Here is a 26,873-nt window from a genome sequence, read left to right on the forward strand (position 1 = left end):
ACACATCCAGTGAAGTACCCACTGTGAGAATACTGTCATCTCTACAGGATGTCCTGTTTAAAATGTAGCACACCACAGAGACTTTGAGGACTATAGGGGAAACAAGACTACGGACAATTAAGCAAATTGCCAAAGGGAGATGTTTGGGTCAGTTCAGACTTCCTGGTCCCATATCCAATGTTCTTGCTGTAATTGCCTAACCTAAACTCCCATTCCTTTGGGAAAATCAAATCATGAATATGCAGAGGTTTCTTATGCAGACCAGGAGTAGGTAGGTGACTTTACATGGAAAATGCTCATTCCCTGTACTTTCGCAATCCCCAAGGTGATCAGCAGTGTCAAGTCCTGTTTTGTTTTTCTGACACAGGTTCTCAAGTAGCAGTCTAAGCTGCCTGGCACTCACTATGCAGTCTAGGCTAATGTTGAGATCTCTACAGTCCTTTGGGCTCTGCATCCCGAGTAATGCACAAGCAAGTGCCACCACCTCTGGCTATGATATCTTGTTTGCAATCTCAGAATAGCAGTAGTTAAAAATGCCCAGGTCTCCTCTAGCCAGTGTGCTATCTTCTGGTGTCCTTTTATGATCAGATTTGTCTGTTATTGTATTGGAGAAAGTTCATTTGTAGATCTGAGCCAAAGCTCTCTGTGTATGGCTTCATAGAGTGTGTCTATAAAACATTCATTAAGTTAGTTAGCACACATTCAGCAGCCTGAAAAGCTTACATCATGCACTGGGGCTGAGAGCTGTCAATCAGCACCTCACCCTGTATCAGTAATGAGCTAAGCCAGATTGAAACAACCCTGTGCAGGAGAGTCCACAGTGTGAGGACTGAAACAAAAGTATTTCAGTTTTATGCGTTTTTACTAAGAAGATCTTAGGCAGGTCAAACACTAAATATGAAGGAGATGACATCAGAGCTTGTGCTGAAAGCTGGAGAATCTCCTCTAGGTTGGCACAGTCTGTCTAGATTGCACCAAGGTTAGTTATCTTGGGATTTTAATCTTTATTTTAACATCACAGTGTCTGAAACATTAGCTTTTCCTTTGCTTCATTTTCTTGAACGTTAGTCACCACCAGAAAATTGTATTTTTATGTTACTTGTATTATTTGTATTACATTTTCTATTATTTTCTTTACTTGGTGATATATGTGGCACCCAATAAATGGGAAAAGATCATTGTTCACTATTTAGGTTTGTTTAATTATATGCTCCGGCCTACATACAGTAAGATGTTTTCTTAGGAACTGTTGTCTACATAAAACTGGAGAAATTTTCTTTATAGAGTGTATTTTTTTTATTTCTTCTTAGAATTACAGCTGGAGCTGAAGGGAGCCTTTCAGGTTCAGTATGGGGTACCACATGCACAGATGTTTCCTGTCCTTGCTTGCTGCTCCTGGCTCCTTTCCCATTAGGCAGCCCAGGAATAGGCAGGTAGCAACATGACTCCAGGGTATAGATGAAGAGACTAAAAGTTGTTTCTACTTTAGTTAGTTAGTTAGCTAGCTAGTTAGTTGGTAAGTTAGTTTGAGACAAGGTTTTACTTTTTAGCTCAGGCTGGCCTAGAACTGAACTCAAACTCATAGCAATCCTCCTGTATCAGTCCCCAAATGCTAGGATTAAGGGAATGTGGCCCTTGGCTATAGCATGTTGATTTTGTTTTGTTTTATCTTGAAACAATATTTCCCCATAGCCCAGGCTGGCTTCCAGCTTCTGGTTCTCCTCCAAGCATCAGCCTCCTTAATACCAAGGCTGTCAGTGTGTATCATATGCTCAACAGAAATAGTTAACTTTTAGCTAACTAGTTAATTTGTCTACCTCTCTAAGGCTCTAAAGCCATTGTTACCAAGATAATAACTAACTTGGCAACAAGTATGATATTTAGTTACCATCTGTCTATGAGCTACTTCACCTCTATTGTTTTCTATTTAAAGAAAAGAGAGTCCAGAAAGTTTGAATAATTAATGTGAAGGTGCTTGGCAAATTAATAAAGAAGACAGGAGGTGTTGCTGTATTCTTCATGATGATGCAAACAATTTAAAGTCATTCCCAAGTGTTGGCATCTCTCCTAAGTGTTGATACAAATAGGAATCAACATATGCTTAAACAAGGCTTGGGAAAGACTGTGTTTTATTCACGTTTGGAGGTCTTAGGCGTACGAAACTTGCCCAGCAGGTCTCGTAAATGTAGGTACTTCATGAAGTCATGTGTGGATGGCTCATGGTGTCCATCACATTACCAGGTAAGGAAAGAGAAGATTATTAAAGCACTCCTCCCCCCACCCGAGGTTATTAGATCTCATAAAGCAGAGAATCAATCAGTGTCTGAAACCCCATAAGCTACCTTCAGTAGTGGTAGGGAGGAGGAGGTGTGGCCTGCAACAGAGGCACACCCCAATTCTTTAACTTCGCTGAACCAGAACTTGAATAGTTAAGATGAGGCTGCTCACCAGCAGGCTTATCTGGAGCATCCTCCATAAGTGGACTTTGTGCATAAAAGAATACTGTCATGGAGCTTCTTGGGCTTCATGTCAAATGCAGTCTGACTGTAGACAGTGAGCAGAAGGCTAATGGCCTCATAATCTTCTCTAAGTAATTTTCAAAAATAAATTGCCTTGTATATACTTAAAGAATACCACAAGACAGCATGCATGTCTATAGCAAAGTGGTCATTTTAGGGGAAGCAAATGTAGGGGTGTGTGTGTGTGTGTGTTTGTGTAATTCCTGTAACAGCAGTCTGGGCTGCAACTCCACAGCAGAATGAATTCTTAGAACATACAAAACCCCAGGTTCATTTCCCAGTACAGTACTGTTTCCAAAATGTTTTTGATTAAAACAGAATTATATCACTTTACTTCTCTACTTCTCTCTTTCCTCCTTCCAGACTCTCAACTACCCTGTCTCAAACACCATGTGCTCCCTCAAGTTGATAGTCTCTCTTTCTTTGGAAAAAAAAAAACACACACACACACACACACACACACAACCCATTGAGTCTCTTTTTGCTGGTGGTGTGGATATGATTTCAACACTGACCATTTTGCACTGGACATGCAGTAAAGGAGAGGCTAACCCTTATCTCAGGAGTCATTAGCTGTCCGTGGTCCCTTGTACAGGGGTGAATAGTCTGGAGTGCAATGCTCATACCGTATTTTAATCTTGTTTCTCTGCAGGTCTGCTACTCTGTGCCCTTTAACTTGTATATCCTGGTGTCCTTCACCCTTGTGGACTAAAATATATTCATATTATCTACTTGTACTGCTTGGATTTTTTTAAAATAATATTTTAAGAGCTCCTCTTTTCTTTTTTATAAGGGTTAAAGGGCCACTAATCTGGATGTTTGTCTACATTCATACTTTTTACAAATTAAAAAGACTCTGGGTTCTTGGAATTTAAAATGCTAAGTTGATCTTACCTATTTAATTTTTAAAACCCAGTAAATTCTATTGAGAATCATAAGTGATACATCTGTTAACAGTAGCAAACAGTAGTTTAAACGGCTTCATCACATTACTTTCTAACCAGTTGTATGCCATTCTGCAAATGGAATGTTATTAGATTGTTAGTGACCAACAACATTGAACCAAAAAAACATGGTTAATAAATTGTGGAGACAGGACCCAATGAAGCTATTTTCAAATGCTCTATAAATAGAAAGACTTCTTGAAAAACAGGATCATTTTCCTGAAAGTATGTAGCCAACAATGTCCATCAGGTGACTACTGTTCGTTTGCATTCAGCACACTCATAGACAATCCCGTGGGCATTTCTCTGCTCCATTCGCTGTACTTTGCTGTGCAGTAAAAGGGATTTGTTCTTTGAAGATAACCTTGGATTGGAATCCACACAGGAACCTGCTGACAAGGCCATTCAGGATAGATGGCATCTGTAACCTGCAGTTTCTTCAGTTACTAGGCAAGGATAGAAAGTCACAATAGCTTTTTTGCTCCATGGGTAAAAGCTATGCATGAAAAGAGAGTAAGAAGCACTGATACACGGGGTGGGCAGGGAGCAGGTATAGGTGATGGACAGGCAGTATGAAAGAGGATGTAAAGCTAACTGTTTCTCCAGTGCTAACTCTGTCATGGTTCTGAGGTTGGTGGAGGAGACGTAAATAAAAAAGACTAAGTACTAAAAGTGTAAAAATTAATATGAAGCTTCACCGTTTCCATTTCAAATGGCAACTCTAACTGTACACAATTTTATTGAGCTGGGTCTGGTTAATTTTGCTGTGTGGTGTTATTATTTGTTTGAAAGGTTTTCTAGTAGTAAGTGTTTGTGTATTAAGGGTTGGTACATATTATTTCCCCTTAATTGTGTTCATCTGAGAACTTCAATAACTAACATAAAAGACAATGTTCAGAATAGAAAAAAATTAATGTAGCCCCAGGGAGAGGATGTTCAGAAAAGCCTGTGTAGCTCCATAAGCTGGTGACACTGGCCATGTCCCTGAGTGTGAGATACTTTGAGAAGGAAGCCAGCTCTGTGCCAAGTGTGTGGAACACTCATGGGAAGAGACAGCAGCAAGCAAGGCTGGTGCTCCTGGGCATGGAGTTCCGCACCAAAATGGATGTGGCTAACAACTATGCCACTTTGCTTTCCTAATGGATCTCCACAACATGTGCATACCCCCAGAGAGCCTGCACAGAAGTGAAACTATCTTCTGTGTATGTGTGTAACTCATCTGCAGATGGACATGCTACTCCAAAGAGGGAGAAGTCCTATCACAGAAGATGGACAGTCAACTCACACTCACCTTCCTGTGCCCAAACAACTCCTGCTCAGATCAGCCGAGGCACCGTCAGAGCTCAGGGTGTCTGTGGAGGAGCCGGAGGACATGGAGGGTCAGCCTCAGTACCAGTAGAAGTACAACCAGGTCAGACAAACTGCAGAAGGAATTGAGTGGGTGAAATGGAGAATCTGCCTCAACAGAAAACAGTGGACCAATGTGTTCAGCGACATACGTGACAGGCAGGCCACCAACAGATTTTGCTAGGTATAGGCTTTATTTTATTACTTGGAGCAGGGTGTGAGCTATTCATAAAATGGTATTTAGTAACTCATAGTTGCTAAAAATTAATTTATAGGATCGTATATATTCGCTATAAGCGTGTAATATACTCCCAAGCTTATTCATTTGTGACCACATTGGTTTTTGAACAACTGAAAAGCACAAAAAGGACTGTGTTAGGCATTTATATCTATTCAGTGAAAACAAAAACCATTGAGCATAACTGTTAATTTGGGGTTGAAATGTCAGCTCAGGCTAGACAGTGTGGACAAAGACACCCTGTTACATCTTGACTGCCCCAACCATGCTTTGCCACAGGGGTAAAATCTCAGCACACATTTATCAAGCAGTTGTATGCAGAGCTCCGGATTCAGCATGCCCTTTAGACACTGGCTTTGTACAGTAGCAGCTCTCTGAGAGGGGTCGAGTTAGCCATGCATTACAGACAAGGGTAGACAGGCTCATGGGACTTAAGTCAATTGGTTATTGAGTCACTGATTCGAGATGTAAACAGTCCTTTGTCCCAGACTGCTGCCTGGTTCTTCTCATGTCTCTCAAGGTGTGTGAGTCTAGTTAAATGGTCAACTGGACTCTAGGTCCTTGGATGGTAACAGTGTCCCTTAGAGATTCATTAAAAAGAAACATGCATCCCAGGTTGCAGCCTGAAAAGCCTGGATAAGAATTGCATTTCAAGATTCCAGGTTATCTGGAGGCAATCAGTGAAGCACCTGCCCAATGTCAGGCTCATCTCTGTGCTTTCTGCTTGCCTGTTCCGTGCAAAGTGGTGGCCAGTCCACTGACAGAGCAAATCACACAGCTTTGAGGAAATATGAGTGTGTGTAATCTCTCTCCGTCTCTCTGTCCTCTCCCTCTCTCTCTCCCCCTTACCTCCTCTCTCTCTTTGTTTATGATATTAAGACAACTGGTTGAAAATTACATATATAATTTGTAGGATGGTCAGTCACCTGATACCATGCCTATGCCAAAAGGCTTCCATAATAAAAAGCTTACCTTCAAAGAAGTCACAACATTCACTGTGGTTGTGCTGGTGGCTACAGCCGACATCTTTAAGACTAGACTAGAAGCCCCCTTACCTGTCTTGTTCTCCCACTGCTACACCTCTGACCTGGTAGGGTTAGACTCACATCAACCAGTTACAGAAGCTACTCATATAAGGAGACAGCTCCCAGACAGGTCATATTCCTAAGACTGTCTCCAAAGCCTCCAGAACTTTTGAATTAAGCCTCATGGAAGCTGGGACAAAGCACCAGATTGTGGCATGTCTGAAGAGTTCATGGCAGTTGTGATAGAAAGAGCAGTTCTTCCATGGTTGCTCCCCAGCACCTGGGACATCCATCACTGAGATGAATGGAGGCATGAAGATTTGCACCTAAGATGGCAAGCAAGAGAAATCCAAGGTAGGTTTCTTTCTGCGCTTCACAAAGGATTGCAAAGGCTTGGCTTAAAGGTCTTGCCCAGTGAGAGGAAAGGAAGCCAACTCCTGGAGTATGTTAACTAAGTATGTTATGTTAACTGTTAGGATTCAGGAAGAAAAGCCTGGGTTCCAAAGAGCAGAGGCTATGGTATATACACTGCCTGTGTGTAGAAAAGAAAGATGTTTGGTGACGTGGTTTGCAAAAGGTCTTTTTTTTTCCTTGAAGAAACAAAAGAAGACCTTGGTCATTTTTATGCAAAGCCAAATCTCATGACCTCTGGGCCCCAGTGCTTAGCACAGTGTTTGTGCATGAACTGCATTTTTGTTTTATATTTTTGTATCATAATTCTGAAATATGACCACATATGGAATTTCTGTAACTTTAAAGGGTCTTCCAATAGATAGCATACGCTGAACTTCATAATTTAGCACACTGATTATGTGCACCCATTCATGGAAAATGTTCCCATCTTTGATTTTATCTCTTCTAAATCAAATCCTAAGTAAAATCCATTTTGTCTGGATTAATGTGTTTTGGGGCATGGGCTGGGTTTACTGCAGCTGCTGAGGCAGACTGCAGAGAGAGGGAGCCGATTGCTTGGCCGTCTTCCCAAACCATCCAATCCCAGAGTCTAAATGCCAGATGGAATGGTTCAGTGGTCACGGGGATGGGCTCACAGCTCAGTCAATCAGCAAGCAACTGACATCTCTCCAGCTTCGCCAGCTGGTGGGTGAGAAAAGTATTAACATTTACAACCAGATTTGACAAATTTCCCCAGCTCTGGGCTCTCCACCTGTTTCCGTGGGCCTCCCAGCTCATTTCAGATAAACCTTTTCCTCACACTACAGAGTGTCTTTAAGGGCACATTTCCTGAGAGCTGAGAAGGCCCTCAGTTGCCACAAGTGTGTAAAGCAAGCCCACTCCTTCAGGGAAAGAATGCAGTTTGCCTCACTTTGAAACGGTGTCAGTCCTCAGCGGCTGAGTGTGTTCTGTGATACAGTTCTCCCCACATCCCCCTTAGATAGTTATCTGTATTGTTTTTGCTGTTTGTTGATTTCCCTGGAGCTCTGACTCCTGATGGACCCTAGTCTATTCCCCTGCCCACTTCCTCTGTAGCACTGACACCCAAACTAGCTCTGTCTATAACAGAATATACTTTTCTTTCTTACATCTACCTCACTTAGGAAGAAATCTGAGGACAGAAAATGCAGGACCCTGCTACTTGTCCTCTAGTCTTCCTCACAGGGCAGATTATACTATCCAAACCATTGCTCCCAACATCCATAAACTTATAGAGACCAAGAGGCTCGAGAGGCATACCTTGCTGAGCTTGCTCAGTAATTTTCCAAGTACACGCCTTTCTAGTAAAGGCTGAGGGGAAAGCAAACTGGAGCCAGTGTGTTGCTTTCCACTGTCTCTTTATGTGATAAAGTCACTATAGCCTACTTAATCCTGTCCTGGGTGAAGCCCAGAGAGCAGAACCATTGCTTGGGGATATGGCTGAGTGGGACAAGACAGAGAAGGAAGTGTGATCCAATTCCATGTTTCAGTTCTGACTGGGAAGAGCCATTAGTTGTAACAGTAGCCATCCCCCCTTCTTCATTTTGTGTATAGCCAGAATCCCAGACGATTCATTCTCTCATTCATTATTTAACAAACATTTACTAAATGGTAAGCTTGTGTTATACACATCAATGCTGTGGATAAATGGATGGATGGATGGATGGATGGATGGATGGACAGAAGACGGCATAGATAAGGGATTATGTTGTTTGATGTTGACGGCCAACTTGACTGGATCTAGATCACCTAACAGACAACCCTCTAGGCATGTCTGCAAGGAACTTTCCAGATTGAATTAGTCAAGCTGACTTACAGTGTTGGTGTCATGAACTGAATAAGGAGGAGAAAGCGAGCTGAGCACCAGCATCCTTTACACTCTCCTTCCTGACTGGGGACACAATGTGACCAGCCACCTCACCTCCTGCCTGCCTGCTTTACCCTGATGGCCTGGACCCTGGACCTATGAGCCAAAGTAAGCCCTTCCTTCTTTAAGTTGCTTTTATCTGGTGTTTTGTCATATTAAGAAGAAAAGCAATGAATATCAGGCTCTAGACTGAATTCCCTATGTGGAAGTTGAAACCCAATACTTGTGACCATGTTCAACAGGGGTGTGGATCTTTGGTGACAGAACTATCATATAGACTCCCAGCCCCTTTCTGCCAAATATACGCACCGAGAAAAGATGACTACTGTGAATCTTACACTGGCTGTCCTCAAGCCTGAGACACTTGGATGCCAGAGTGACACCACAAATTTTATTTTTTATAAGGCAGCACTATCTGGCATTTTTATTATGGCAGATAAAACAGACACTATATGGGTACACAGAATAGCCAGATAAAACATGTTATTTCTCACAAAGACAGAGGTTAAGCTAATATACAGGGCAAAACGATGCCAGCCTTACTGTGTTTGTGAAGGAAGAGGGTGACAAGGATTGTATCAGGGAGTTAGGGAAGCCTGCTCTGAGGAATTGTCATGATAGTACGTGCTAGGCATTCGGATCTCCTCGTAAAATCTCCAAGGAAACCTTGGAAAGTGATTACTATTTATTAACTTCTCAATTTCACAACCAAGAATCCACAGATATTAATTAATAAGCTCAACGTCATACAGCCAGTAAGTGATGGGTCGCGGATATGAACAGGGATTTAAGTTGAGACTGAAAGATAAACAGAAATGGCTCCAGGATACTTTGAAGAATGAGAGATTACAAAACCAGGGAGTGAAATGGAAATTAATTTTTCGAGGATTCTGTAGGGTGCTGATGGCTTCTCAATTCTGGTCTGAATTTATTGTCATCATCCATCATTGGCACTATGCATGCACAGAAAAACTCCCAATACTTCAAGTCGGCCCAGTGGGTTAAAAGAACCTTGACTTATTCAATTAAGGAAAAGAACCAAAAGCCACCGGTAGAAAACAGAATCTTGTCATCCACAAAACAATTTCTGTGTTCATAACTTCAAACATCGCAGGGCAGATCATTGGAGCGGATTGTAATATAATTATAGTGATTAGTTTTAAGTGAGAGTACTTCTTCCTCCATGGTACTATGAATAAATAAGCTGACTCTATGAAGATATTTATGCCCACATGTAGGCTCCAGGGAAAGCAGAGCTCATACAGAAGGAATTCTTCCACTGTGTTTACATGAGCTGTTATTTATGTATATGGTCTAACTCCTTATAACTAACCCAAAGGGAGCAATATTTTGATTTTTACATGGTTGTTCCTCTCAGGATACAATGTGGGGTCTGAGTCTGTTTTTCCCACTCAGTTGTGAATCCCTAGGCACCCCTCCAGTCACTGATCTTTGGAGCAGAGAACTTGACCCACTGTAAATGTTCCAGGCCAAATTCCATCTTTGGATGAACTTGATGCTTGAACCCAGTAGGAAAAGAAAGAAAAAAAGCACCAATTCAAGCACACAGAAAACAAGGCAGAAGCAAGAGCTGTATGAACTGGGGTTAGTGGAGAGGAAGGGAGCTTTAAAGGGACTTTCAATTTTCCACAGCAGGAGACTCATGCAAAGTGGATATCTTCTTTGGTATGTTTCTAAGCCTATGCTCTGGGAAAGCGGGTGTAGTCTGGAGGTTTCACATAGCAACTAGGAGCTTGGAGCAGGACTGTAATCCAAGGGAGAAGCCATTAGCTTCTTCTAACTGTTCCACATCAGCCTACAGAATGCCTGGTGTTGGTTAATTAAATCTCCCTTTACGACAATGCCTGAGGCTTGTACTTCATTCACTAGAGCTAGTTGCCTCCTTTTGTGTTCTGAGCATCCCTAATTGCAAGGAGATATTCAGAAAGTTGAGGGAAAGACCTTTCTGAAGGATGAGAACGACACAAAGCATCCCTCAAATGTGTTGGGCAGAGGGACCTAATACCTAAGACATGCAGTCAGGTAGGGCAGCCTCCTCATGATCTCTGCAGATACTAAAAATAGTCGTTCAGTGACTCAGAGTTCTACCTCTGGGGAACAAGGGGATAGATGTTATGACCTGAATATCAGGGTGTGATGAATTACCTCACAGAAGATTTTGAACATCTCAACATAAGAGTGTATGCACAAGGCAGGACATTCAAATTTCCGGTGCTCTGCACCCAGCAGTGCCAACCACATTCAGCATAAGAAACCCAGTTTTGAAGGGTCACCTCTGTGCCTAACAGTTTTGCATATATCTTGTCTTCCTTGCCAGAGGGCCTGTTTGAACCAGACCTTGCAATCTCACAAGCCTGATGCTGTTGCCTTGTACTTCAAAGACAAAGAAAGTAGAGTTAAAGGTAGTTTAACTCTATTTTGCTCACCAGGAGTAGCAACCAATCACGTGGTACAAAGGTCCATTGTATCAATTTGGTCAGATTTAGAATTACCATGGAAACTGACTTCTGGGTAGCCAGGCAGGAAATTCCTAGATGATGTTCACTGATGTGGAAAGACCTATGATAACTCTGGGCAGTACCTTCCCCTGGGCTGGGATCCCAGACTGGATAAAGAGGAGAAAGAGAGCTAAGTACCAGCATTCATCGCTCCAGCTGCCTAGCTGCAGATGCCATGTGACTATCTGCCTCAAGCTCCTGCCATGACAACTTCCCCACCACATGGACTAGATCCTCAGCCTGTGAACTCACAGAAACTCTTCTTTCCTTAAACTGCTTACCAGGTATCTTGTCATAGGAACAGGAAAGTAGCATGGTGTCATGGTTAAAAGTCTTTCCCATCAGATCCAGCCTAAGTATCTCCCCATGACATCCACTGCCATGTTCTTTCTTCACCCTTAGATAAATACTCAAACTATAACAATTTCCATCGCAGTCACAGTCACGCTGAGGGAGTGTGAAGAGACGATGTGTGGGATCCTGTGCTGACCCACATGACACAAGCTGCTCTCAAGAACCCTTCAACTCAGCCACAATCTGACTGCCATGTTGTCTTCTTCCCGAAGAACAGAGATAGCTAACATGTGCCCTGGATTCCATCGCCAGAGAGGGCTTCCAGGAATCTCACTGAGGCCACATGAGAACTTACAGAGCTTGTGGTGTTGACCTTTGAAATTCCCTGAGCAGGGAGTGTGAGATAGTTCCTCAGAGTAATTAGCTGCGCTTACAAAGCTTCAAGAGCTTGGCCAGGGAAGCCATGGAAAGAATGAGGCAAGAAACTGAATCCCTCCTGCTCAAGAGTCAGCAGTCAGCAGGCCCAAGTGCTCTGTAGTGCTGGCTGCCCTCTGTCTGTCTGGGGTCATGTCAGGAAGTGTCATATGCTGATCTAGCCATTACCTCACCTCTCTGGGAGATTCATGACCCTTGTGAGGAGGCCTGAACTGGTGGACGGACTCCAGCTGAGACCACCTGCCTCTAGGTCAAGCAGCTGGGAGCTAAGCAAGCTTTACCAGCCATGTTACAAACCAGGAAATGCTCGGTCTTGAAGGGAGATGGGAGCTCAGCCTAGCGGCCTGAGTCATCTCCTGGAATCTGTGCCTGCAGCAGGCACCTCTCTCCCTCCTGGGGCATACACACTGATTGCTATAGAATCACTGACCTCATTGTCTTTTAAATAATGTGCTGTCTCTGTGCCTCCTTAAATCTATCACATGCAACTGGGGTTCTATGAATCAGAAAGTGGCTAACGTCAGCGTTGTCAGTTCTAATAAAAACTTGGCATTCCACAGCATCCTCCTGAAAGGACCTCAGCCTACCCTGGGCTTACAGATGGGATCTCAATAACATCAAACAAGAAATTTGTCCAAGCCCAAGTGGGCCTGAGACATTGAGAGACAGTGCCCGCAGCTAGCCAGGCTGGAAGCCGGCTCAGACAGATCTTGTTCATCTGAGTTACTAAAAGTGCCAGGGCTTGGGAAATTCACAGCTGATGAGCAAATGCTATTTCCTCATCCTGCAATCAAACCTAACTGATTTTTAATTTATTTGAAAAGTGACCTACAACATCCTTCCTTTTTCATCAACAACTAGAAAGACTTGAGGCTACATTCCGTGCAGGCCTTCACACACTCTGTTGGAGTAATGGGAAGATTCATGGCACTTTTTTTTTTTTTTTAACAGTCTCACATAGCCCAGGTTGGCCTTGAATTCACTGAATAGATAAGGATAACCTTGAAAGCCTAGATGAACTTCTTGCCTCAGCCTATCATGTGCTGGAATTAAGGGTGTGTGCTGTCTTCCTGTGCCGAGGTGCTAAGGCTAAACCCCAGGGCCTCATGCATGCCCTGGTCCTTCTTCTTCCTGTCTATTCTTAACAGGCAGACTTACCTCTAGAAATATTAATTTGTATCATACCACTCCTGCCTTTCTGTTCTCCTTAGGGTGGAAGTCTAGTCTACAAAGTGGCCTCCTGGCTCCATATGCATCTCTGTAAACCCTATTCTATTGGCATCTCCCCAGAGACTCTTTTCTAGCCAAGTGTGAGTCACCTTAGGCTCCTGCCCCTTCCTGCCACTACACTTCTGTCCCCACAGTCTTTGCACAGCTGTTTCTTCTCTCTGGGTATGTTCTTCCTTTAGACATCTGCATAATGAACATAATTTTCTTCGGGGTTTTCTCAGTTCTCAAAATGAAGAGCTCCTTACCCACACCAAATTCATAAAAATAATAGATAAGACACTTTTAAGATTAGAAGGGGAACTTAGTTAGAGAAAAAGATAAAATAGCGCCTGCATCTTAAAAGATAGTGAGCAAAGAATTAGAACAAAGGAAAAGAAAGAAAGAAAAAAAGAAAAGAAGGAAGGAAGAAAGAAAGGAAGAAAGAAAGAAAAAAGAAAAAGCGGCTCAGGACGTGATGAATGGTGAGGGGTATACTTCGAGGTGACAAGCTTGACTACATCGATGTCTGAGGAAAAGCAGCCCAGACAGAAGAAACCACCGATGCAACGGCCATGCTGTGGAAGTATGCTCGGAAGGAGCAGAAAGGGCTAGAGAGAGTATAGAACATCAGGAGATGCCACCCACCCACCCAACACTCCCAAACTTCTGCATTTAGCCAGGGAGCAAGCCAGCCTCTGGGAACAAGGCTCAGGCTCATGTGACAGATGCTGAGGGCAATAAAGAATTATGCATCAGTGAGAAGGATCACCAGGAACCAAACATAGGCAGCTTAGGAGAGGCTAGTCCAAAACCTGCACCCACTGGGCTCTCCCAGAAACTGGAAAGATTCTGATCCAGAATCTTTAGGGCATGCTGGCCCTAAAGTTGCTAGCGGGGGAGGCCTGAGCATCTGGGGGGACACAGACAGTCCTAACTGTAAATGCTGGTACTGACTGCCCTTCCAAGCATGCCTGGCCCTGTGAGATGGCCACCACAGGGGAGATGAGCTAGACATGCACCCTAGGGTGGCAGAGGCTTGCGTTCTGTGAGCAGCATGAAGAAGTGGGAGTCCTGAAGAGAAGCAAGAGTACGGAAAAGCCCCCATCAGTGGCTGGGGTTACTTCCGGGTTACCTCCCTTCCTCTCGGCTCTCAGGTCAGATTTGCAATGGAGGTGAAGCAAGGAAGACAGTAAGGGAGTGGTCGGAAAGGGGTGGGGATTCTTGCTTTGAGATACTGCAGAATTATTTACTTGTATTTTACTGTAACCTTACTGTTTGTTTAAAATAGCTGGCACAAGACAGAATGCATAACAATAGAAATCAAATGGAAAAAGAAATCACATCTTAGCAGCATAAAATTATAAACATAATAAAGAAACGTTTGTAATATGCCATGTCTGTTAAAGAAGGAGAGAAGAAATCAGGAATTAGCACAAAAGGAAGATCCACATATTTTACTACTCCATAATGCTCCCTCCTCACAGTGCCTCTGACAAGGAAGCCCTGGCCTTCTGCCCTCAGCTGACTGGCTTTCACACACACCCTTTTGGAAAATGTGATAAAATGACTTTGCTGCCCCATAATTACATGGAACAGGATGGGATGGGTGGCTTTCTGGTTGATCTTAACAAGGAACAGCTAATAAAATGACATTTTAAAACTCCAAACTTTATGGAATTTACTATCTTCTCAACCTCTTTCCTTATTTTTGGAGTGTCAAGAGATTCAGTTTCTGTCCCTATCTGGCCATTAATTTAATTCTCTCATCTGCTAGCCACCTCTGTGGTCACAGACACACACACACACACACACACACACACACACACACACACACACACCTCGATAGATAAGGACCTATCTCAGAAGCCATATCTTCAAGAAGCTTACTGGTCGGAGAGGGGAGGCAGGCAGTTCTGACAATTACTGGGCAGAGCAGTAACTATTATTATCATAGCTCTTGTGAATGCTGAGCGAGGGCATCCTGAGCACCCGAAGCTGCAGTAAGACAGAATTTTCAATATCTCTGCCTAATTCCAGTAGAATTCCCATGGGAAGGGAAGAGCATTGCAGGCAGGGTGCAGGGGCGGGGGCATGAGAAGGCTTGGAGACCACTAAAAGACAGATCACACTGAAGAATTGCCCCCTCAGTCTTCCTCATGCAGGATCTTCTCTGAGACTTTCGTGTGGGAGGAAGGAGAGAGCCTCCTGTGATGTGGAGACTCCTCCCTTCCTGAAGCCTGTCAGGTGTAATGGCATTCTGTGTGTTGACTTCTCTCCCTTTGCTCTTGTGAAGACAACGCACACTACTCTGTGGCTTGGGAAGCATAAGCAGTAAGAACGAAGGCTAAGAAAAATCACACGTGAGCAGCTGTGACCTACACAGTGCAAGCTGTCCAACCTCTCCTCCTCAGGGTGAGAGCAGGATCTGACATCTATCAACACTACACAGATGCTGCTGTTAGGGCCCCAAGAAGAAACACCATAGCCATTTAGGACAGACAGCAACCAGCAAGAACAAGGAAGGGCCAAGCAAGCTCTGGAGAAGGCTGGAAGTCTTCACTGAAATTCTTTTCTCAGTACAGCTGTATGCCATGGTTTGCGGAGCCCAGAACTCCCACCTGGACACTATACAAATTTGTGTGTTTCTTGAATTTACTGTTCAAGTTATGAAAGCATCTGTTAAGAAGTCTGGAGAGATGACTCAGTCAGTATGGAGTTTGCAGCCAAGCATGATGACGACCTGAGTTTGACCTTCTAGAAACTGACTTAGTAGAAGTAAAGCCAGACTCCCGAAAGTTGTCCTCTGACCTCCATACCCACGCCACAAGCAAGCAAGTGTCTACCTCCTCTACAAATAAACAAGTGTGTGTGTATTTTATATACATATATGATAAACATCTTATTATATATATTATAAATGTTACTGGGGCAAGGTGACTCAACTTGGATACCAGGCCGACTCTAAGGGAAAAATTCCAGAGGGGCAACATTTCATATATATATTTACATATATTAAATATATATAGGAATATATTTTAGAAAGCTGTGGCATGTGAGATGAGCCAGGTGAGGGGTAGCTGCAAGGAGTTCTGTCTTCCTTCTTCCCAAAGGGTTTGCATCAAATCAAAAGACTATGAACAGAACAGAAGAACAAATCTTTCCCTTTTTGGCATCCTGTAGGACCAATATTGAAGAACTTTCTATATTGACGAATTAGGTTTCTAGAAAACACGACTGGTTGCTATCAGTGGTGAGGAGAGCTTACGTGCATGTGCTGTGGGCAGTGCCCAGCAGGGAGCCTGTGGCGATGGAGGCTAATATCAGTTAATCCTGATTGTCAGCTGGACTAAAGCTGGGATTCCTCAGGAGACACATCTCTAGATGTGTCTATGAGAGTGTTTCCAGAGAGGTTTAACTGAGTTCAGAAATGGGTTCTGAAGTGCGTACAAAGAGCCACGGGAAGCCCTGGGTCTCATTTTCTTGCTGTCATTCCTTCTCTCTCATGCTGGACCAAAGTCGTGGACTGAAGTAAACCTTTCCTTCCTTACTCTGCCCTCTCCAGGTCCTTTGTCATAGCATTAAGGAGAGCAGCTAATGTAGAAGGACAGCTGTACCACTCCCCCTTTTCCTGTTGAAAGTCATCTGCCTTCACTTTTCATGGCTACTCTCCTGCCTCTAACCTGAGAAACCATCTTCTGTTGCTTCAGGACAAATAACTACAGATATTGTAAGGTAACACATACTCTATCTCAGATCCCATGGGAGAGAGGTTCAGGATTGTTAGAATTCTACTCCAGGTCTCACACGGCCCTCTGTCAAGCTCACATAGGCTGAGAGCAGAATTCACTTCCTTAGGGCTCTGAGCCAGTTTCCCAGCCTGTGTCTGGCTGCAGCTGGGAACCAAACTTAGGTCCTAGCATTTCCTATCATTTCAATCTCACTTGTAGGTTCTCACTACAGAGACAAGGCTACTTCATCAAAACTCAAGTAGGACCTTTTGCTCTAATCTGATAAGACAGTCTTAAAAATCATACAGCCATCCCAGACAGGTCTTCTGTGACCATTCCCACAGTCAGTTGTCTGCAAGCCAGTCACAGGTAGGATAGGACTCCACCCACTCTCAAGGGGAGTGGACTTTGTAGGGTATGGACATCGGGTGACTGGAGATGGGGGCCACCTGAGGCCTGGCCCGCATCTCCACCTTCAGGATTATGTCTGGGTGGCTGCTTCCCACATCCTCCCCCTGAAGTTTACTCTTCAACTCCACCCCAGAAAAACAGCCCAGGTCCAAAGGGACACTGTTAGCACCAAGTCTAAATTCAATAAAATCACCATTTTAGAATACAAAAATGTGTAGGTCTCCATCACGGTGGAGCCCGCACTTCTGAATGCAGGCTTGCTGTTTTTCCTCCTGTCCCCTCTATCCCACGACATCTGTATTTATAGCAACCCCTCTTTTGGGCAAACAATTTCGCCATGATTTCTGGCTTCTTGTTTTTCTTCCTTAAGTGAGTGTATGACCAAACTGCACCCTCCCCAGGGACTGTTCCTACCTGTGGTCCTTGAATTACTGTATGACTGGCCAGCTCCTCCTACTTTGGCTCTGTGCACTCTGAATTTTTCCACAAAAACAATTTCTCTTGTGAGACCTTGGGTTTTTTTTTTTGTTTGTTTGTTTTTTTGTTGCCTTCCTGTGGTTTGCCTGCCTCTAGGGAAATTATCAGCTGTGAGTTGGATCTTGCAGTCTGCACTGTGCTCCAACTCTTGAGGGGTGCTTCTCTTATAGTCAACTGGAAAGGTACTGGGCTTAGAAAAATACCATCAAAGACAACTTAAGCCCCATGGAGCTGCCAGTGTGGTTTGATGAATTCTGTGTCCCTGGGGCTGGGGAGTGCTTCTGCAGCTCCCATACACCAAGCATGGATTTAATCCCCCCTGCTTTACCCCTCTTTACACATGGTCTGTTTGCCAAGTGCTTTTAAAGCCCCCAGATCAGAGTTTCTTGTCTTCAGCACCAAGCGAGGACTCTACCCCATTACCTGACAGCATGTTCCACTCAGATTAGCCCTTTGTGCTACAAAGGGACCAATTAGAAAACTATTTTTCTTTCCCTAAAGAAATTAGTCAAGGCTCAAAATAATTAGGAAGTTTCTTTTTCCCAGCGTATTTAGCGGCAGGAAGAATCAAAGGCTCCTTGGGCGCCTATGGCTTGCTCCCCATTTACACAAACAGGTTTGACGAAATTCAGTTTCTAAAAAAAACATTTAGTTAAGATCAGAAAATCCCAACTGTTTCAAGTTGAAGTTTCCATGTCTGAACCAACTGTTTTTTATATCCTGTTGGCTCAGCCTAACCACGGGCCTGCTTGGAAGCTACACAGGGAGGAGGCTTGTTGATTTTCCAGTCCGCTGGGAGAGCTTTATGGGAAATGACTTTATAGCTCTGTAGGACACTCACCCGTAATCATGAATTCAGAGTAATGCGGATACACAGGAGAACACCTGGCCTCCATGTTAGGATGAAACTCACAGGAAAGGATGGGTTTCCTCTCTGTGAGCAAAACTCGCACAGCCTACAAATATTGTTTTACTAGACACATGCACACAGTAAGACATGTTCCATACCTGCCTGTGATATTTTATAAATATATAGGTAATATATTTTACCATAGGTGTATACACAATACAATGTTTCATCACATAATTTTTATGCACACATGCATTTTCACCTTGAAAGTAATACTTGTGCAAGGATAGTAAAAGTGCTGGTGGCTTGTGTTTCTGTTTTTCCTCTCCACCTGGTCAGCTAGTCACAGATGCTGACATTTTGTTGTTAATTCTGCTTTCAGATCCTGTGGTTCTGGTTCCTCGGACACTGGCTGTCTTACTGGAGCTTTTAGTTTTGCTATTTTTTTTTCTTTCTAAACTTCTGATGGTTAGCTATTAGCTTTGTACTGTAATCTGGGAGGACATTTCTATTGTTTTACCCAATCCCAGAAAAGTCCTAAGGCATTTTCTTAATCTCTTCTGTTCTCAAGTTGTGCCCTAATGTGTTGGGGCCTGTCTATCTTTGGCTAATTTGCTGGGCACTGTGCGGGGTCTTGGTATTTAAGGATACCTTCCAGTCACCTCTAGGAAGTCTCCCGTGTTTTGCCTTTCAAATACATCCCTGCCCTTTGGTATCTTTTTCCTCTCTAGATTTCTCTTTAACAAAGTCTAGCTGTCCTGGGATTGCCCTTTCTCCACCACACCTCTCTGTCCCTGTCTGTCTCTCGCTGTCTCTATCTCTCTCTGTCTCTCTGTCTCTCTCTGTCTCCCTCTGTCTCTGTCTCTCCCTCTCCCCCTCCCTCCCTCCCTCCCTTTCTCCCTCTCTCTTTCTTTCTCTCTCTCTGTCTCTCGCTGTCTCTCTTTCTCCCTGTCTCTCCCTCCTTCCCTTCCTCTCTCTCTCTTGCTGTCTCTGTCTCTCTCTCTCTCTCTTGTTGTCTCTCTCTCTCTCTCTCTCTCTCTCTCTCTCTCTCTCTCTCTCTCTCCTTTCTGCTTATACTTGGCTCTGTAATCTGAGAAGTTCCTAAACTCGGCTCCCATTCTATCTTCCATGACTATGCCATGTTTTAATCTCAGCTTCTTTTTTCAAGCCTCAGAGCATCCCTCTTGTTTGTCAGTGGTACTTTTCATCTTCCTGCTGGATACTTGCTTACATAGTCTTGAGTATGTCTGAGCATACTGAAGTAGTTCTGTCTGGTAAGGTCTCTTCTGTTCCCTAATTGCCTTTTGTCTTCCAGAGACATAAGACATGTTTGTCTTTCTTGTTGTGGGCTTTCCTCAGATATCTGAGGATTTTTGATTTTGGTCTCTTCAGATGTCAGAATGAGCAGTAAGAAGACTCACATGATTCTGTGTGGTTCTGTAAGATAAGTCAATGGTAAGCTTTCTCTAAGCTGAAGAAATAATACAAATGAAAGTTTACCTGAATGGATATATCCTTAAATAAGTTGTATAATGGAGGATTGCCAGTGTCTACATCTTTTAGAAATAAACAATTTGATGAGAATTTAAGAGTGATTCCCAGGTCACCACAGGAACACAGCTGATCCCAATTCTTTCCTCTGCCTGGTCACCTGCTGAGTCTCAGTGTGAGCTGAAAATAACTCTGCCATCTTTTAATGGTGTCACTGTCTCACTGGCCAGGCTGTGAGCTGCTCACGATCTCGCAAGCATCTTCCGAAGGTTCCTATGAGACACTCTTCCAGGGACTCAAAGATCATGTTGCTGACTCTCTTTTGTTTATTGTGAATTTTGGATCTGATTGGCTTTGGCTATTATAATTTACTTATTATTTCTTGCCTTTACTACTTGAACTCAACTCAGGTAATGGGAGGACAACCCCCGCCCCCTAAAATTTTGCTCAGCTAATGGGTTTTGCAATCACTGGGTTTGGAAATTTCTTTTAATAGCCTTCACTAATTGCTTCATTTGGAAGGCGTCAGTATCTGCCATGCCCATGTGATGAAAGAGAAAGCAATGATCTGCAGTGCCAGGGGTAGGAAGCTCAGCCTGGAAGGCCAGCACTAGGGTCAGCTCATAAATCAAGCACAGACCGACCGCACACTGTAAATAAGCGCAGGAACAGCTCTCAGAGGCCGAGTTCAGTGCACTCATGCTCTGGGCACGGTTTGCTAGTTAGGTCTTGCAGAAATATGAGGCTCTGGCTGGGCAGCTGATTCATTTATTCCAAAAGCTGTCTTTGCCTGAGTCTCTGCAGAGCAGAGTCAGGATGAATAACATTTAGGAGCACATGCCTGTGTTCAAACTCTGACCTTAACATTTTTGCTTTCGTTTCTGTAGGATAATTATCCCTCCTCACTCTAAACCTTCATTTTGTTATCTGTAAAAAAAAGAAGATAGTGTTATTTACCACACTGAGTCATACTAAAGGACTCAATTTTATTTTCTTTCTTTTTTCTTCTTTTTTCCTTTCTTTTTTTCCTTCCTCCCTTCCTTTCTTCCTTTCTCTCTTTTCTTCCTTTCTTTCTCTTCTTTCTTCCTTCCCTTCTTTCCTTCCTTCCCTTTCTTTCTCTTCTTTCTTTCTTTCTTTCTTCCTTCCTTTCTTTCTTTCTTTCCTTCTTTCTTTCTGAAGACAAGGTCTCCCTACCTTGACCACACTGGCATTGAACTCACTTTGTAGCCCTGGCTTGCCTCAGGCTCATACTCTGCCTGTATATCTCAGTATGCACCACCATGCCCAGAACCAGTACTGAGTTTTAAATGCACTGGTAGCAGCCTCAATGCATAATAGAGTCTTGGTGCAAGTCCCTTGTCATCCCTCTAGAAGCCATTCCCTTCCAGTTTTTCCTACAAGGAACTAAGAAGTCTTCACCAGCCTGACTTGGGCAGTCTGGATCTCAGCTTTGAAAAACTTGCATTTCTCCATGACTATATGATTCATGAATTAAAGGACCTTGGAGAACAAGGACAAATTTGGAACAACTGAGAGAAGATTAAGGCTATTTAGTGCAAGCCTGTGGCATTGGGAAATTGATGGCATTTGGGGTTTTAAATCTATCAACAGTTTTAGTGGACATATCTTGTTCAGGCCATTTGAAAACTGCCACGGGTTTCCTTCTTTCCAGTCTTCCTTTTGAGGCTGTGGGATTTTCTCAGAATTGAGCTGGGGGAAGGAACACATGGACCACGGGGCACTTACCCCTTCTCTGCCTTTAAGAACCAGATGAACTGTTTTTAAGGGACAGTGAGGCATCCAGAGAAGTGTGTTGGATGTGGTTAAAAACAGTCTTTCTTTTTTTTTTTTTTTTGTTTTCTGAGCTTAAAAGAAACTGAAACAAACATGACTGCTGGAATTGCCAGGCCATAGAAAAGGAGGGGGTGTGTGAACTGCTTTCCAGAATGTCTGGGAAGAATTCTTCATGGTACAGAGCTAATGCCCCAAGGACATTTTTTACACTTCCCAAGAGGCTGCAGAGGTGATTTAGAGAAGCTTTGAGCAATATATCTGAAACACTTTTTACCTTTTTGGCAAAAAGGGGGGGATGTATTTTGAAAGTTGGCCTACTGACTGTTCAGAATGGGTATACCAGCACACTTCAGAAGTTTCCATCCTCCAGTACAGAGCTCACCGAACTGAATTGATGAGGTTGGGCATTTCTTCCCCATTTTCCAAGTTGAAAACACCTTTACTTACTGAAGTATGAAAAATCCGCAAAGCCTGCTGCTGCACATTCCTTTGTTGAACTCAGGACAACAGGTTAATGACTTTAAAATCCAAGTTTTTGTAGTTTGAATACATGAAATGTCTACTTGAGAGCCAGTTTTAATGGAAAGCATTCTGTGGAAGAAAAGTGGAAATGTTCACGTGGTCAAAGAGGAACCTCTGAGGAGTAGAGGATTGTTCTATCTGTGGGGATTTCATCTTTAACTGAGGTTCTACTTCCAGATAATCTCTAGCTTCGATTCTCACCTGACAGACACAAAGTTCAGGCTACTCACAGTAAGGCAGTATAGCACAGTGGTCAAGTCGGATGCTCCCCGATCTACATTCCAGGCTCCCTGGCCAGCTCACCACACCTTGAACCTAACAGTCTCCTTTTCTCTGTACTGAGGAAATGGTAAGTAGCACCATATTGGGTCATTAGCTTATTTAAAAGTATGATGTGTGTTGAGTCTGTTGGTTAATGCCTAGTACATAGTAAATATTTAAAAATATGGACATCCTCTGTATCATTTGGTCCTTATGGCATGATCTCTGGGCAGAAACCATTAGGGATCTTTAATTACTGCCTAGCTAACCTCCGTTTTGTTAAAATCTGAAATTCCATTGTTTCTTTGCCTTTTCCTATGAACAATAATCCACATACCACACTGAAGACACACCTGGGGATAAGGACACACACAACCATTTCTAGGATTATTCTTGGATCATAAGCAACTCTCTGAAATCATAGCGGTGACTTATGATATTCATGCAGTGAACATGAGTTTATAAATAGCCATAGGGACTTTGGCTAGACGGACACATCTGGGTGACTCATTAAGAACTACTGAGTATCCTCTCCTGTCTGAAAACTGCCAATGTGCAGATCTCTCAAGGGATGGAAAAGACAAGTGTTGGCAGCTTTTGGCTTCAGGTTCCGTGAAATCTCTGGTGATTTCTTTCTTCAAGCTTCTTCAGCATTGAATCAAATCCTGTGGTATGACAGACACTTAAAGGACAGCTTTGTGCCAATAGTCTTGTTTCTTCTCTTCCTCCTCCTCCCTCCCTCCCTCCCTCCCTCCCTCCCTCCCTCTGTCCTTCCCTCCCTCTCTTCCCATGTTTGCCCCCTGGGTTTCTGGGGACAAGCAGTGTTTCCTCCAGAAGCTGAGCAAGGCGAGGCAGTTTCAGCTTCCATCTTCATTGTCTGTCTGCCCTCCTTCCCTTCAGCGTCTTCACTGGAGGATTCACAGGTTAACGCATGACCCCTGCTTTGATGAGTCAATGGAGAAGGTTAAAGGAGTCAGAAAGAAAATGAACTAAAGGAAAAGGTCAGGCGAAATTCACTCAGAGTCATTTCTTTTCAGTGCATAGGAAATGAGCTAATGTAGAAATGTATGTAATATTTTATCATATATGTATATGTACAATAGATTTTTTATTTTTGAAGTTGTAATTATGTCAGTTTTTCTCGCTCCCCTTCTTCCTTGCCAGTATTCCCATGTAGCCCTTCATTGCTCTCTCTCAAATTCATGGCCTCTTTTTCTTTAATTCTACCCTACACACATACCTACTCCTGAATACATAAATAGAACGTGCTCAGTCCATATGTTACTTGTATGTAGGATTTCAGATATGACCACTTGATATCAGACAACCCTATATACAAGTAACACACGACCCAAGAGGCCCTTCCCTGGAGAAGACGGACCTGCCGACTCCCAGCATTCCTTAGTTGTCCATGGTTGTCTGTCTAGGGTTCAGGCCTTCTGAGCTTTCTCTCTTCCATGTGAGCATGTCAATTTGTTTGATCTTGTTCAAGTCTTGGTTAGATAGCCATGTTGGTAAGACTTCATAGGTGTAGTTCTTGGAAATTTCTAGAAGACATACTTTTACAGCAAAGTTTCTGTTACTTTGGCTCTTACAATCTTTCCACCCTTCTCTTCCACAGAGATCCCTGAACCTTAGAGGCAGGAGTTGCGCTACAGATGTACGGGTTGGGTCTGGGTGGCAAACAGAACCATAAGCTGAGCTTGACTTTGGCTCAGTTACAACTTGGGAGGGAACCTTAGATGTAGCCGGCTTGCCTCATCCATGGCCCCGGGGAAAACCGAGTGCTTTCCAAGGGTTGTCAAGAATTAACTCAACCTGATTCTGAATTAAGCTCATCCATGGGCTTCCCAGAAGTTTCTGAAAGCAGAACAATGTAAAGCAACCTGTATGACTTTAATTTGCTCATTAGCTCAACAGTCTTTAGGTTCCCTCCAAAGTGGGCTCAGGCTCCCATCCTGCCTCTGGACTCCTCACAAGGCAAGTGACTATAGGGCAAGTTATTGTCTGGTTCTTTACCTTCTTTATGTTTTCTTTTCTACTCCTTTCAATGGTCTCGTCTTGTCGTGTCCCCACTGGGGACCACATATTCACACTGCAGTTAATGAGACATTTTCTTGTATAAATTATAGTATAGGGGGAACTATGGAGATAGCATAGTAAACTCTTTGCTACACAAACATGAGTTTGGATGGCCAGCACCCAGGTGAAAACCAAGCCTACTGGTGTAACTCCTGTGGTAAGGGGCAGGGATTGGGGAGGACACAGGCAGATGCTCAGAGTCCACTAGCCAGGCAGCCTAGCCAAATCAGTGCGTTCCAGGTCCAACAAGAGACCTTGTGTCACAAAAATATGAGGTGAAGGGCTGGTAAGATAGAGCAGCCAGTAAAGGCATTTACCACCAAGCCTGACAACCTGCTTTTGATCCCGGGGATCCAGGGAAAAAGAGAGAAATAAATTTTGCAAGTTGACCTTTGACCTCTACATGGGCGCTTTGGTGCGCACGCATGCATGCGCGCGCGCCATAGCGTGGGCAGTGTGGGTGTATACCAAGCTGTGAATTAATATCAGATTCACCCCAGGAGTATTTTTTTTCTTATAGGGAAAAGAAATCCCAAATCTTTGAAGTAAAAACAATTAAGAAAGCAAAAGGCAGAAAGAAGGGAAAGATGTTGGCCGGCAGTCTACCCCTCCACCAGGCCACGTTCCGGGTTCTTCCCTGTAGAATATGTTATCCAAAGCTCTGAACAAGCGTGTTATGATCTAAAAAGCTGGCCTCATATGGATCCCCATCTGCAAGATGCTTAGTCATCCTAGTCCTTACCTTACTGGAATTCATGACTCATAAGGCGCATACATGAGCACACACACACACACACACACACACGCACAAGCACAAGCACAAGCACACCGATGTGCTCAGCCTCTGGTGTGGATCTGAACTGAAGAGTGTAACTCCCAAGGCACAGGCTTCCTGGTATCCACTTGTGTGGATGTGTAGTAAAAGATACCTAGCTGGCCCTGTGACTTGTGAGGGTGACGTGTGTGGGCGGCAGGTCAAGCAGGAAGGAATATGGAGGTTAGAGTGTAGCCTGCTTTCTTCCCTGTATCGTGTGTGTGTGTGTGTGTGTGTGTGTGTGTGTGCGCGCGCGTGCGCGCAAGCACACACATGTGTGTATTCATTAAGAAATAAATGCCTAGCACAAATACGCCAACTCTTGGAGTATCGAAATCTCTCTGACTAGCACTAAAACTCTGTTATCTAGGTCTGACAGAGACTTGATTACTGCCATCCAGGGTGACCTGAGGAAAACAAGTTACAGATCTAAGCTGTATATATTCCCTCAGCAAAGTATGGAAGCCTGCACAGTTCAAATTTCTGCATGCCTATAGACAGAGCAGGACTCTGAACAATCTCCCCAGATTCCAATCTCCAAATCTTAATGGTGCCCAAGGGGCCCACAAGGAGCATCTTGCTCTTTGCCTGGACACAGGCGGGCATTGGTCACAGTTTAAAGGCAGATGTCATCGCTCTACTGTTAGACTCTGATAATTTGGCTATAGGCATCCCTGCGAGGGATGCAACAGCATAGAGCTCTTCTCATCTTGTGTTGCAAGACAAGAAGTCATTGCTCTGTTTTAAAGCAGCCTGAAGAAAATATGCTAGAGGACAGTCCTTTACCCTGTCTGTCTGTCTGTCTGTCTAGGAGCTGCTGCTGGAGAGGGGCTTGCTATACTTTGATTGGGTGGTTTGAGTTACCTGTTGTGCAAAGAGCAATCCAAAACCATCTAGTCATCTATTGAGAAGACATTTGCTCACATAGCTGGCTCCAAGTGCAGAAATTGCAGAACTGGGTACAAAGAATGACACTGAATTGAATGGCACATACCATATATCAGTACCCTTGTGTGTGTGTGTGTGTGTGTGAATGCGTGTGTGTGTGTTGGGCAGGAGCACCTACAGAAAAGCTTTAATACTCCAGTGATTGACAATATGAGAAGAAATGGAGGGAGAAGCCTGGGACATCATCAGCATTCTCAAGGTGGGCCTTATGCATGAAAGGCCTGCATCCTGCTGCAGTGCACACAGTTGATGGGAGAGAAAAGAAAGACTGGGCTCTTACCATGTGCTGGGGACGACAGGGGAGGCAGTATGGTACTTTCTGGAACCTTGACTTAGGTAGAATATACTGATTATGTGTTTCTGCACCTTTTCCTAAACATGAGACTGAATAATCCCAGTCTTATAATCAGAATGAACTGTAGCCCAGGATACTATCAAAGTAGGATCAATTTGAAGAATCAAGAAAAAGTACCTAGGAAAAAGTGGATTTGAATTAAAAAATTTTTAAACATTCATCCATTCACTCATTTACATTTATTAAAATTCCACTATGTATCTGGCTCTGTTTGGGGTGCGTATGGATGGACATTGTGCAGTTTCTGCAGAACTTGCAGCCTGCTCATTTCAGACTGAAGGTCTGACAAGATCAAATTTATGGAGTCCTAG

Source organism: Grammomys surdaster, unplaced genomic scaffold (genome assembly GCF_004785775.1).
Source record: "Grammomys surdaster isolate TR1022 unplaced genomic scaffold, NIH_TR_1.0 138, whole genome shotgun sequence".
NCBI lineage: Eukaryota > Metazoa > Chordata > Mammalia > Rodentia > Muridae > Grammomys > Grammomys surdaster.